Raw genomic sequence first — 12,598 nt, 5'->3', positions numbered from 1 at the left:
ACGAATTAATTGTATTTTTTACACGGCTTTTCCTTCACGTATTGCTTTTGCCACATACTGACGTTTCTGCATGTCGACCAATTTTGTCGAAATTTTATTATTAATGATTTCGTTTGAAATACGAATCTTGGTTGTGTTGAGGAAATGACACGAGTTACTCTCGTTGCGTGTACGGCTTTTTGTTTATTTTCTACTTCTGCCACTGAGGGACATTTCTGTTATTGATATACGCAACACTTTTGTACTACCTTTGTTACAACATTATTAATGTTTTCATCTCAAAGGCGGAATCTACGCTGCGGTCACAGACTGATCGTTAGTATAGCCTAAAATATACGTTAGGGTGGAAGATGTCAATCTAGTTTTAAGTTGGCGGAATGAAAGAGTGTAAAAGTGAAATCAGGTTGCGGTGACAGGTTAACCTGCCTAAGCCAGAGGCTAGGAAGCTGTTATTTTTATTTACCACTATTTTTTATTTACTTTTGACCAATCGCTGTATATAAAGGGTGAAAAAAATACGTATGCAAAATTTCAGAGTGTTCAGATGAGGTAAAAAGAAACATAAAAAAATATATGAGAAAAATGTCACAGGTGTACCGTTTCCATGTCTTAGGGGTCCATTAAGATTTTGACGCTAGTGACGTCCAGAGACGGTGGTTAAACTATCGTCTGATGAACACGGTTTTAGAGACGTCGTTGAAAATATCGTCCACCTACATTAATGATGAACTGCCATCTGCATGATAATAATTGCCTAACATGCACAAAACAGCCATGTGTTTAAAGAAAAATCTCTCGAGCTTCAAACAAATGGGCAACCAGGTCTTCTGTCGTATCGGTAATACTGGAGAAGATCGAAGGTACTAGAAGAAGAGGATGTCAAAGGATGAGACGGATCGACAGCATCACATCAGCGATGTGTTTCAAGCTGGAAAGTCTACGGAAGAAAGTGCAGGACAGTAGGAATTTGACGTGCTTTGGTTCATAGGGTCAGGGATAGTCGGAACTTACTAAACAACTCAAGAGAGAGAGAGAGAGAGAGAGAGAGAGAGAGAGACCATAATGAACCTCAAATTTCAGCTCTTGCACCACACTCAGACAACAGACGCACTAATTTCACATCTTTTTGTGCACGATGGCACCATGACACAGCGTACGAGACACACAAACCTGCTGCGATAGCTTCCATACCGAATTGCGGGGGACTTCTCTTCATGGCCATGAGAATTCTATCCATAGTTTCAGCGCTCCTCACTGTTGGCCACCTATTGCTCTGCATATTCTGAACATATCCTGCAGCCCTCCATTTCTTATACAGTTCTTGAATAGTGCTGGTCGTGGGGACTTTCCTACCAGGATACTTCACTTGAAACGTTTCTTTACATTACTTGATGGAGCGTGTCTTTATGTAACACTCTACAATATCAATTCGTTGTTCTACTGCAAACTGCCGCATTTCTGTAACAGCCCTACAATACGAGCTTCTCACAACAAATGACACATGAACGCAGATCTGTGCCCAGCTTTCTGATAAAATGCAGTGTAGCCAACTTTCGTAACAGTGTTGCCATTTCACAAGTAATTGGATTAGAGATGACTAACTGGTACGTGAGGCATGCCGGTTTAATGTGGGACACCCTGCAAAAAAAATGGCTCTGAGCACTATGGGACTTAACATCAATGGTCATCAGTTCCCTAGAACTTAGAACAACTTAAACCTAACTAACCTAAGGACATCACACAACACCCAGTCATCACGAGGCAGAGAAAATCCCTGACCCCGCCGGGAATCGAACCCGTGAACCCGGGCGCGGGAAGCGAGAACGCTACCGCACGACCACGAGCTGTGGACGACACCCTGCACTTTGTGAGATTAATACGAGGTGTATTCAGAAAGTAAGGTCCGATTAGCTACGAAATGGAAACCACTGTTAAAATCCGATGGAACTTTGCACAGATGTGTTGGAGAGTGTCTTTAGTGTGCCCGTCGAATGCTGCACGACGCTCTTTTCAGTTCAGAGCGCAAAGTGGTCATGTAGAAATGCCTCAAACAACAGTGTCTCTTGCCAAGTAAGTGGATCTCGTGAGCAATTTCGCCTGAAGCTATGCGGCCGACATAACATAAACGTCATGCGTTTCATTCTTCAAGACAATTTTCAGCCGCATTCTGCAGGGGCAATGAAGACACTCCTGCAGCGTCATCCACAATATAGCCATTAATTGGCTACTTCCGTTGTTCATCTCTGCTCACACGAACCGCTGGCGACGAAGACAACATTTTGGCACAAACAACAAAAAGCAGACCAGCGTAGAGAATTGGCGGCAACTATATAGAGAGGTAGTTGGAAGGTGTGGTTAACTGTAGCGAATAGCCGACCGCTGTGGCCAAGGTGTTCTAGGCGCTTCAGTGCGGAACCGCGCTGCTGCTACGGTCGCAGCTTCGAATCCTGCCTCGGTCATGGATGTGTGTGATATCGTTAGGTTGGTTAGGTTTTAGTAGTTCTAAGTCTAGGAGACTGATGACCTCTGATGTTAAATCCCACAGTGCTCAGAGTCATTAGAACCATTTTTGCGAATAAAAAGTTTTTGATTTTCACTGTGGTTTTCATTTCGCATCCCATCGGACCTTACTTCCCGAACAGCCCTCGTATATATAATAGTGATCATCGACGAATTACGATAGATGTCGTCGGGCAATAAGGTAGCCGGATTAAAAGAAAATTGCTATAATGCGGATGATCCCCGGATATGCGGTTGATGACTCTAGTCGCCGGCCACAGAGCTCTACAGAACTGCTAATGCGAGGACTACACAGGTACGTGCGTGTGCGTTAGCGAGTGCGTGCGTGAAGTGGCTCGCGCTATTCCCACGGGACCTGTGGACAGCGGCGCGAGATTTAAAAGCCAGCGGGCGCAGAGGCGCTGATGCTGGATGACATAATGTGCGGCCGCGGGGCCAGGCTGGCAACACTGCACCAGCGCCAGCCCACAAAAGCGAGGCGCGGGTTGCGCGCCGGGCAGTTCATGGTCAGACACTCAGACTGGCGACGACAGCGACAGCGGCCTGTGCTGTGCTCCGGGCTCCGTGCTGCGCTCCTTGACTCCGAGCACTGAGGTAGGTCAAGTCAGGCCGCCAGCTGTGGCGTCGTATACGGCGCCAGCAGAGCTTGCACAAGTTGCCTGAAATCCGTTCGCCGTTGCGTATGCGCTCCACATTTCGGACAGCGAAAATACTCACGTCTGATTTGTTCGAAATAGAGTGCGGGCGTCATACCGCTTTGCTTCCCGGATTTGGTCGGAGTCTGTTTAGCGGACGATATTTACGGGTTTTTCGTTGTGCAGTGAAGTGTGATTATGCTTTAAGGCGATTTATGTGCAGAGATGTCTGTATTTCCAAACAAAGCACAGGGAAATCTATAGATGACTACAGCCAAACATAGGTCATATATAATACTGCTGCGAAAGAATATCTGAAGAGGCTGGCAACAAAACACGACCTCCGTTGTGGTTGATCCTGGGCTGAGTGAAGTCGTGTGGACATCTTTTTTTTTACATAAAATAAAATACTAATGACTTAATGGGTGCTAACTAACCTGAGCATACCGGTAACCACCAAGAACATACCTTAAGTTTTTCCCAGTTTCGGAAATTATCACTGAAATGCTTTGTTTCGAAAAGTGTAATAAATATAATGGCATATGAGTCGCCAGTTCTCAGATAACAGATAATATAATGTTACTGCCAACCTTACGGCTGCATAAATAGCATTACGCAAACGGTATATTGCTAGAGATAAGGTTCTGTTATGGTAGAAGAAAATTAAAATCTTACTGTGACATCCTCCAGAAATTTTCAGAAAAGACGTCGTTGCCGCTCCGTATTTCACGCAGATTAGTACATGTACTATTTAGATACAATTTTACCTTTAGCCACCTTATTGTTTTCTGTCGCCATTCACCTACTAAACGTAGCACAAAGGTCGAGGGATTAAGTAGATTCTAGCGGAGTGCTTGTATATTGAGGCAAGGTATGGGTGGACTCGATACTGCACATGCGTAGTATACGTCTTTTTGCTTAGTCTACTTTTTGCGCACGTGATTTTGTCTCCATGCGTCTGTGCTTGGGCACGAGGGAAGAGGCATCGTGGGATATTATTTTTAAATGCGTGTGTGTGTGCGTTTTGCCATCCATCGGAGTCATTTATCCGTGACGCTCTGCATTAAGGTACAGTCGATGTTGGAAGGTTAACGAATCTGGACTACATAAGAAAGAGACGACAAGGAAATAATATAGTGTAACATACAATAATTGTTACCAGCAGATTCACAAGAGTCCTGTATGAGATGTAATACAGTAAAAAGATAAACATTAGCTTGAAATTATATAGAGGAATTAACAAGTGCAAGTGCACCTATTTCTATTGTTGACAGAGGACGGTATACTGAACACCATTACATCAATATTTACGTCATTTGCAGACACGTAATTATAGCTATTACAAGTTGTATGTTTTTAGGTTGGCCAGTAATTCCAAGTAAATATGGCAAGAGCAAGCCATTAATGCGTATTCTCCCCTGAGAATCATGTCAGGTGTTGAAGTGTGGACACAAAATGGTTAGTCTATATTGATAGGCGTAGTCCAGTAAGTGGTACAGTTGTAACTGTGCAGAAAACACTCGCCTGTAATGTTTGTAACGTTTTTGTCAAAAAACAACTAACACACTGACATATGCACATATTAAGGTATCACATATAAAAATATCTGCACTTTTATACGTTAAACCCTGTATGTTAACACATGCAGTTCCGTCATATTTCTCAAAATACAAATTGCTGTGTTGTCGTAAATCATTAAAGTATCTTGTTTGTTGACAAACAACAAATGTTAAGTTTCAGTGAAGTGATTAGAACACAACGGAATGGAACACTTTTCACGCTTAACAAGGGAAGCATGTGCACATAAAATATCATTTTGTGTGTCGGCACAGCAGTAGCTGAATATCAAAAGCCTCAATGGTCACATCATCTACATCGACATCCTAACAAGTACTTTGCCACGCATGTGTAAACATATCTCTTGTATCTCAGTGCAAAAATCTGGTTGTAGATAACAGAGAGAAGACGTATCACGAATTATCTGTCATCTAGCGTGAAATGCAGTTTGCCAATTTGCAAGAGTGGAAAATGAGCAAGACTTGTGGTATTGTTTGTACTGTTAAAAATTCTGAAATTCACAGGCAGCCTCAGTGGGTGGTAGAAGAGACATATCTTTGTATCTGAAAATCTTTTTTGTTGCATTTTACGCGTTCGAGTTGGAGTACCACTCTTGTGAATGACATGTGTCAATGAATTCACATTTACTACTGCTGTCAGTAAGTCTGAAATTCCACGTCTAACTCCCCTTTCCTACCCCATTCCGCCTTTGTATTCTATCGCAAATCCAATAACGAGATATCCCGAGTGGGGAGACGAGAACATCGCCATAACGCAAGGACGTGGTGAAGATATTTGAACCTGCACTCCATCAAGGAGGTTAGTTTCTGTAAACAGTTCCCATCATTGTTTCCTGAAATGACACTTTAGATTTGCAGTAAGATCACTGTCTCCCAGAGAAGCAACAGGCTTGACTTCTTTTGCGTACACAACTTGACTTAGTGCACTGCTTGGAGTCGATTTTAAGAATGTACATAAACTACGCTAGTGATCTACACAAGTAGTTGGACATTATTTACCCAAAAGAAGACGCCAGTTCTTGGTATAATGTCATGCAAAGCAGCAGAAAGTGCTTGGAAAAAGTGAGTGTTAAGAACGGTAATATTTTAATGTCGCTAGTTGGAGCAAACAGGATGTAAAGAAACAGGAACGTACGTGGCCGGAGTGGGTTGGTGTTCTTAGGAAACACTGTGACGTCAAAAGGTTCTCGCAACGCAAGGAAAGCGCGTGGCGTGGCGTGCCGGCGTATTTTTTTCAAAACTATCGATTTTCCGAGAGCCTATACAGTCAGTACGCAACAAGTGTTCCCGCTTCTCTATTTTCTTTCGAGCATTTACGCTCCTACAGAATTTGCGCCGTATATTCAAACTGAACGCAAGTTAACGTAAATAGTTATAATACACACGTACTATATGATATAGTCAAGAAACTTGCGGCAAGCTTCTGCAGTAATGTGGGGTGTGGAGTGATCTTTTCAGACCAATAACAGTATTTTTTTCTGGAATTCAAGGAACAGTATGCCGTCGTTCGGAAAGTCTATACATACTTTATTACGATTGTTTCCTTGTGAAGCCGTGAAATCTAAGACACAAGCGGAACTGTATTTTTCAGTCACACATTATTCAGGGTTATGACAATATGTGAAAGAAGGCAAAGAGGTAGTGGCACGTTATGGAACCAACCACCAAGTTCGCTATATAGTAGGCACAAGGCATTGAGAGGAGAATGTGGTAATAAACAGAAGCTGAATTCAGATGTTGTAAGTATAAATTTTATTGGTTAAGACGTTATCCTTCATCCTCTAAACCGCTTCCCAACTATTAACCTACTTTTCGATCATATTGTTCCAGTCTTAGATATACAGGGTGTTTCAGAAGTGATGGTCAATATTCAAGGATATGGCACGAATAATCATTCGAAACAAAAAAAAAGTCAAGTAAACATGGGGTCTAAAGCGCATACCTTAAGAGCTATGAGCAATTCTTGATCTTCGATACTGTGAAACAAATCTCTTCCACTGCAAGCTCTTTGCTTTCCATATTTTAGGAAGTGATAGTATGGATTAAAACCAAAAAAAGGTCCAGTAAACACGGGCCCTAAAACGCATAACTTAAGAGCTATGAGCACTTGTTCATCTTCGCTATTTTGAAACACAACTCTTCTAATGAACAAGTGCTCATAACTTTTAAGGTATGCATTTTCGAGCACATGTTTAATGGACATTTTTTTCTTGTTTTGGTCCATACTACCACTTCCCAAAATATGGAAAGCAAAGAGCTTGCAGTAGAAGAGACGCATTTCACAGTGTCGAAGATCAAGAATTGCTCATAGCTCTTAAGGTATGCGTTTTAGATCCCATGTTAACTTGACTTTTTGTTTCGAATGATCATTCCTGCTATATCCCTGAATATTGACCACCATTTCTGACACACCCTGTATAAACTGTGATAGATACTGGGATCTGTTGAAGCAAACAGAGGGGCTCTTCTTGACACTGGAAGTCCTGTCAGCTATAAGAAAAGCGTATACTTCATTTGTTGGAGTAATGTTTATGCTTAAGTTTCCTTGGGAATCAGTACCTGAAGGAAAAAAGGATGAGGGTTACACCTGTAAGAACCTCATGGCTAAGATAATTTAGCGACCTATATTCATAATGATTGTGTTAAGATATGTGACAGAAAAATAATACATATTTAAGAAATAAAGTTTTGTATGCATAGGCTTCCGAGTTGACTGTTAATACTTATTTCATCTGAAGAATACCCCTAAAGTACTGAGGAGTTCCCTAGCGGGTGCTACTTGAATCTACATAACAAAATATCTGCTATGTGCTGGAATTTTTATTTGGTAGATTGATCATCTGATTTTTTTTATCTGCGTATTCTCTCTTCTGTCCCCCCTTTTTACGCTCAAATCGATCTCTCATGTAGCCACTAATGCAGCTTCAGAGAAGAATCAGTCTGTGAGAAAGTGCGGCCGTTGGGTGACCCAAGGAATATAATAGGACCAATAATGTTATCAACATATGTGACAGAATAATAACATAGACTAAAGCATACTCATGTTGTTCGTTGCTAGTGCTAACTTCCTTTGGGTAAATACTAAGAAGTGAAATGTTACGGTACAAACACGGAACATTTTTAAATTTTTAGGATAGAAGCGAGTATAAGATTTCTTCAGAATATTGTGGGAGACTGGGATGCATTTGATTAGGAAAACCTATACAAGAATCTCTAAGATCTATTCCCCTAATTGTGCTCCAGTATCTGGTGTTATTATCAAATAGACAGAAGACTTCTAGTAAATTTATAAGCACGCTAGGTAATCGTGATTATGCGGTTTAACGCGCGCAAACGTGTAACACATTTTCAGCAAACCAGAATGGAAATCGGAGGAAAGAGGAGTTCGTTGTTCTCTAAGTAATGTTTAATAAACTCAGAAAATCGGTTGTCGCCGTGGGCTGCGCAGGACTTCTACCATTTCCGTTGTACAACTCGAGTACATTTAATGAGAATAAGATAAGAGATTACAGTACGCTCCGTATACCCGTGGAACATGACAGCAAGTGGCTAATGATGCTATGAAGTATTTTCAATCATGCACTGTACAGTGACTTGATGAACGAGTAGGTAGAGTAGGTACCTCTTAGGTTTCCTGTCTCTGCGTTTCCCTGTTAGACAGTGGAAACGTAAGCTTTGATAGCTCCGACGTCCTTCATTTTTTCTCCTTGTTCGTTACTACCCGTCCTATCATTACTTCTTTTTTGGTGACCTTCAATGATTATGCAGTTTTGACTCGTGCCGTCCTTCGTTCCAATTGATTTAATGAGAACACATTCACGGCTACATGTTTTGGTATTCCGTTTCAGAATTTTAGCGTTGTGCCTCTGTTAATAATTGGCATTACGAGGGCAGACAACAAATTGATTTTGCTATTAGTACGCGATATCTTACTGCTCGGGCCATCAAGTACCCTCTCTCTGCCAGTACGTTTCGTACAAACAAAAAATTACTAAAACGGTAATCATTATAAAGAAAACGCTAGTTCATGAAACATTTGTCTGTCGACTTCCTACAGATTCTTAGCCTTTAGCTGAACCATACTTATTGTTCGTTGTCTTTATTTCCCATATTAAATTACTTTTTCAATTTTTTTCTATTTAATTTTTTTTTTCTGCTATGACCTGTCTGAAGACCTGTTTTAGGTCTGGCAAATATTCTTTCGCAGTCCGCTTAATGTCGCCTCTTGTGGTAGAAAAATTTAGGCTTATCCTTATTATAGCTTCGCCGATGATTATATACGTTTAATGTTTTCTTAATACTCCGATAAACTATTACAGTTGTCTGTAACGCGACTTATCTGTCTTGTTTGCTTACTCTCCACTGCATACGACTGAAGCTGGTGCGCAGAACTGCTTATCTTTCGGCGGCGATAGCGTAGCATCAGAGCTACTGATACAGATCTGAACGCATTATCAGTTAACTGCCCGGCACATCAGCAAAGCTGTTTGTCTTGGGCTCTGTAATAATGTTGTCGGATAGACTGACTCAGTAAGAGGAAGCGAAAATGGCACGATTCGTGTTTTAGAGTGCAGTCAATAGCGAGGCAATTACAGATGGATCTCAAGCTCCAAAGTGGAATGGGTGTCTCAATAAATTGGAAATGTCATTTCAAAGAAATTGCGTGAATAGATTGAGGGCCCGACGAAAGTTTGAACCTTATTCGTGTCGAATGCGAGAAAAGTCTTAATCATTTGCCCATTAATTTCTACCAATATCAGCCTTATTCCATGTGCCAACGGATCGAGCGCCGTTTACATGGCTCTGTGCGCGCCCTTTACTACTGTTCTGTTCTCATATTTCCTACTCGCAAGTTCGCATTCACGTGCAGGCTATCTAGCCTTAGCTTAGGAATCTCAATACAAAAGTGACCGGACCACAAAACTTCAAAATGAAAAAAGGGTGTTTTTTAAAAGGGTGATGCCGGCATCTTAAAATCTTAAAAAGGGTACTCGTAATTTTTTTGTATAGGGTATTCGGCTTAATTTTTTAGTGGATTCTCTTATTTCTGGCCCCGTTTGCCTCTTTTCTTTTTTTTCTTTTTTTTTTTTTTTTTACATTTCAACGCTACGGGTTTCAATAGTGAGCAACAAAACAGGGCACTACTGCAACACAAAGGCAAGCAGCCAGCGAGTATGGTCGCGCCGTATCTCGCTTTAGGTGATCAGCTTCTGTGAGGAGCCGACTAATGCTAGAGAGCGTATCCAGTACAGCAATTGCAGACGCCGACAACCCGACATTCAGCGTGAAGCAGCTACTTTTTGTGTCGCAAATATTGTTTACCAGAATCCACTTTTAACGCAAAGAAAACTAGAGGCCGGCCGCGGTGGCCGAGCGGTTCTAGGCGCTTCAGTGTGGAACCACGCGACCGCTACGGTCGCAGGTTCGAATGGGCATGGATGTGTGTGATGTCCTTAGGTTTGTTAGGTTTAGGTAGCTCTAAGTTCAAGGGGACTGATGACCTCAGATGTTAAGTTCCATAGTGCTCAGAGCCATTTGAACCATTTTTGAATACTACAGGCAGTCTAACAGTAAACTCCTTTACCATTACCACACTAAGCAGTAACCCAATAGGAATAAGAATAAAATGGTGGTTTAGACGCTACCGACCAAATGTGAATCCTTCCAGTGTACGAAGTTTGCTAGTGGTTCTTGATGGGTACGAATTTAAGGCAATCGGTGTTAAGATGTACTCTTGGTATTGGCAGAGGAGGGAACATTCTTACATGTGAAGATGTTGCCGGAACTTGACAGGTATGTATAAGGGTCAAAGTAATGCAATAAATATTTTTTCGTTTTTGCTCGATTTCACTTTTAACGGGTAAAACAAGGTATGAAAGGTAATTTGACTTAATAGATTTTCAGGGATATTTTCGAAACAATGGTGTATAAAAAATGTTTCATATAGAAGTTAAAATGTAACAGACGTTCAATAAAACTGTATAAATCAATTTGCTAATAATCTAAAATTTTGCAAAATACTACACCACCATTAATTCTGCAAAATGAAAATATTTCTTATCACGTAAGTTAAAGAAGCTTTCACGCCACATACATCCATGTGTAATGTAGCTGGTTTCCTAAATACCATTTCTGGAAAATAAGCTGTACGCAATGTGCTGTTGGAGTGTTCTCAACATGTCTCGTTATAATACCTAGAAGTTTATTATTATTCTAATGATTTGTGTTTTGTTTTTTATTGCTGTTTTACGTTTTAAATTAAATTTTTAGTTCGCAATTTCACACAGACCACTCTCTCTCTCCGTCTCTCTCTCTCTCTCTCTCTCTCTCTCTCTCTCTCTCACACACACACACACACACACACACACACACACACACACTTTTAATTGAAAATAACTCATTATTACGACACAAAATGAGAGTTTCGAAGGAAATGCTTAAAGCAACGTTTCTTTTACAACATGCGCATAAAATGAAATTTCTCCCCGTAATACACACAGCGGTCAGTAGGGCTCGCAAATTGTGACGGCAGATTCAAATGGTTCAAATGGCTCTGAGCACTATGGGACTCAACTACTGAGGTCATAAGTCCCCTAGAACTTAGAACTACCTAAACCTAACTAACCTAAGAACAACACACACATCCATGCCCGAGGCAGGATTCGAACCTGCGACCGTTGGGGTCGCGCGGTTCCAGACTGTAGCGCCCGAACCGCTCGGCCACCAGCTGCCGGCGTGACGGCAGATGCTCTAAATATATAGATTTGTATCAAACATATTTCAGTATATTGGGAAGCCTTCACAAAGAGAACTGATTATGTACTAGTGACAGCAGATTGATGATATTATTTCTGAAGTGGAGAGTGATGTCATCAGAACTGGATCTGAAAATCATTTCACATTTTCACATTTTTTTTCCGACGTCGAATGACATATACCAACATATACGTCCAAAGATTTCTGCCGATCTTTTCGGGGTCACCACGTGAAAAAGTTCCTTTTCCTCGGGTACGACTCTCAAAACGTTTCTTTCGTACTGATCACCCCAAGAATCTAACAGTAATGAAAGTTTTCCTCCCGCACTGGGAAAGAAAACTTCTGTTAAATATCTTTTAACACAGTCATACGTTCGGTTACCGTATTTCGATGCTGCCATAAGAACATTTGGGCTCCAAATAGAGCTTCTCTAATTCTCCGTCAAACTCTCCATCAATTTCTTTTAAAACCATGGAAAGAGGGTGGCCAACGTGAAAACAGTTTTGAGCGTCATACCTGAGGGCAGGTACAGCTATTGGACGTATACAGCTTTCGATTCTGGAAGAACATTTTGAGAATATTTTCAGATTTAACTCTGCTAAATGTTTATGATGTCAGTCTCCATATGGGAAATAATATAATCAGCCTTGCAGTCACTTGTACGTAACCTATTCTCTTTGCCAAAGTTGCCCTATGTACTGAAATATGCCTGGTGCAAATCAGGATTTGAGATGATCACCAGTCACAATTTGATGTCCTGCTGAATTTTGTTTTATATTTTGATGTCCATTGTGTGTATTATGTGAAAAAAATTATTTCATTTTATGCGTATGGTGAAAAAAAGTTGTTTTAGTCATTTATTTAGAGAGTATCGTTACTGTAATGATATTGTTAGTTTTCAACTAACAAAATACATGAATGTGAAACTGTAAAGTAAAAGAACATAAATTTAAAACGTAAAGTAACAATTTTAAAAAATAGCAAAATACGTAAAACAAATAATTAGAATAATAATGGACATTTAGACATTATACTCCGGTAGTACAGTTTATTTTCCAAACATGGTACTCCAGAAACAAGCTTTATTACGCGTCGATAGAGATGGCGTGA

General features: G+C 40.8%; 1 long non-coding RNA gene across 1 annotated transcript in view; it reads left to right on the top strand.

Annotated features, from left to right (window-relative positions):
- Positions 1-3,002: 3,002 nt before the first annotated feature.
- The window catches only part of LOC124615556, a 140,549-nt gene continuing 130,953 nt past the window's right edge, over positions 3,003-12,598 (top strand). The window contains exon 1 of the long non-coding RNA XR_006979800.1: positions 3,003-3,114. This is a non-coding gene — a long non-coding RNA (uncharacterized LOC124615556). The remainder of the gene's footprint in view (positions 3,115-12,598) is intronic.

The sequence above is a fragment of the Schistocerca americana genome, chromosome 5 (genome assembly GCF_021461395.2).
Source record: "Schistocerca americana isolate TAMUIC-IGC-003095 chromosome 5, iqSchAmer2.1, whole genome shotgun sequence".
NCBI classification, from domain to species: domain Eukaryota; kingdom Metazoa; phylum Arthropoda; class Insecta; order Orthoptera; family Acrididae; genus Schistocerca; species Schistocerca americana.
This window is presented reverse-complemented; position numbering and strand designations above follow the sequence as displayed.